Genomic DNA, 2,633 nt, shown 5'->3' with positions numbered 1-2,633 from the left:
TGTCAACGGCCAATCACGCAACGTGCAATCCGTACGTATATTCTTACTCACGTGCAGGGGTACACAATCAACGTGCCAAACAGGAAACGTACTAACACAACAATACAACGTGCATGCAGAATTTTGTAGTAATGTGCGAGGCAACCGATAACGATTAGACAAGCGAATGAACTAACGCGATTCAGCACACGTTTACTCAGACAACTCACACATGAACGTACAGGAGATTCACGTACACAACTCACACAACCGGCACACACAATCCTGAAAATATCGGAAGACGAATAAACACGTATACAATAACGATTCAACAATCACAACGTGCAATCGACCAGGAGTCAAGGAGCGAATTCACCGTGGGGTTGTGAGGGTTTTGGGCTCGTGAATCCTGCCAACACGGGGGAAGAAAGGCGGACACACCAGCCAATGATGAGAGAAAATTCAATCTCAAATTTACTTGCAAAATCTCAATTGTGTTTTCAAATTACAAGAGCTGAGTTTTTAAAAGAAATAAACATACTTAATGCTAAGTTTACATGCATGGGTTTAGCAATAAATGAGATAAAGAGCTGTTGGGAAAGCTCCTTCCTTTGGGCTGCACATGGGCTGGGTCGTGGGCCTCCCTCTTGGGCCGAAGACTGGACTAAAGTCATGTCCTAGGCCTTAGCCAATTCGGACTTAATGCTGAAGACGTTCCGGGTCACTTCTTGTCCGAATAGGGATGCGCCATTGTTATCATTATTCCGGCATCCGTCGAGAACTTGAGTGACAGCCTTGGTTAGCGTGATACGAAGTGCTCGAGCTCTAGCACGAGTTAATGGTGGCTCGGCTCTAGGGTTTGCTCGGGGAGCCTTCGCATTGTGCATGTCAAGTCCCGTTCCCGCGGCTTCGAATGATCGTGTGATGTTATGATCATCCGGGAAGAGTCTTGACGCCTGATGGGCCAAGTCTTCAACGTCCTCAAGAGCTCCTTCCGTTAAGCTCCCGTCTTCAAGAGCTCCTTCCGTTATGCTCCCGTCCTCCTCCAAGCTGCTAGGTCTGATGTCCTCATCAGTATCTACGCGTCGGAAATGGAGCAAGAGTTGCTGCATTGTGTGTTGGCGTTTATGATTTGCATCTTCATTCTGGACTTGTTTTAGAGTTGAGTAATTGTTACTATGTTCCTGCGATTAGCTGAAACATAATTTCGAGTTTGATGATTTATCGAGATAGTATTTACTATGGTAATGGTTATCTAGTTAATGGTTTATACATCTTGAATGATCAGCCTTCGAACTCGACATCGTCCATCTATAACGTGAGTAAGAAACGGTTTAAGCCGAACGACTTAAACCCAACCTTCCTCTGGCATTGTCGTCTAGGCCATATAAACGAAAAGCGCATACAGAAGCTTCATTTTGAAGGTCTTCTGGATTCATTTGACTATGCGTCTCTTGAATCTTGCGAGTCTTGTTTGATGGGCAAGATGACAAAGCATCCTTTCAAGGGGAAAGGATAGAGAGCGACGGAGTTATTGGCTCTCATACATAGTGATGTATGCGGACCAATGAACTGTGCAGCTAGAGGAGGTTATCTGTATTTTGTTACGTTCACTGATGATTTCAGTTGATACGGTTATGTCTATTTGAGGAGACATAAGTCTGAAACACTTGAAATGTTCAAGGCTTTCAGAAACGAAGTACAAAACCAGCTTGGAAAGACAATCAAGACACTTCAATCAGATCGTGGTGGCGAGTATATGAGCCAAGAGTTCACTGACTATCTGGCTGATTGTGGTATTGTATCACAATTAACTCCTCCTGGAACGCCACAATGGAATGGCGTGTCTGAACGGAGGAACCGAACACTGTTAGACATGGTTCGGTCGATGATGAGTCAGACAGATCTTCCAAAATCCTTTTAGGGCTATGCTTTAGAGACCGCTGCGTACCTGCTGAATAGGAGTCCAACGAAGGCGGATGAAATGACACCATATGAGATATGGACGGGGAAGCGTCCCGCGTTGTCGTTTGTCAGAATTTGGGGTTGCGACGCTTATGTGAAGCGTCAGATGACTGATAAGTTATCCTCCAAATCTGATAAGTGTTTATTTGTAGGCTACCCTAAGGAAACTAAGGGTTACTACTTCTACATTCTAGCAGAGAACAAGGTGTTCATTGCTAGGAATGCGACTTTTATGGAGCGAGAGTTCGTCTCCAAAAGAGTCAGTGGGAGTAGGATCGAACTTGAGGAAGTTCGAGAGCAACAAGTAGACGCTGAGCTGAGTGAACAAGTTGAAGATGTTCAACCTGTTTCACTGCCGGTTGTGACCCAACCTTCGACGAGTGAACCTCGGAGATCAGGCAGGATTCGCCAAGAGCCTGTGAGATATCGTGACTGGGAATGAGGAGCTCATGTTATTGGAACATGATGAGCCTACTACATACCAAGAGGCTATGGCGAGTCCGGATTCCAAGAAATGGCGCGAGGCTATGAAGTCCGAGAGATGCAATCTGTCAGACAACCAAGACTCTAGTTGATACATCTGAAGGGATAAAACCCATCGGATGCAAGTGGATCTTCAAGAAGAAGACCGACATGGATGGCAACGTGCACACGTATAAGGCACGACTTGTGGCGAAAGGATTCCGTCA

Source organism: Tarenaya hassleriana, unplaced genomic scaffold (assembly GCF_000463585.1).
Source record: "Tarenaya hassleriana unplaced genomic scaffold, ASM46358v1 Cleome97, whole genome shotgun sequence".
Lineage (NCBI taxonomy): Eukaryota > Viridiplantae > Streptophyta > Magnoliopsida > Brassicales > Cleomaceae > Tarenaya > Tarenaya hassleriana.
Note: the sequence above shows the minus strand (reverse complement) of the source record.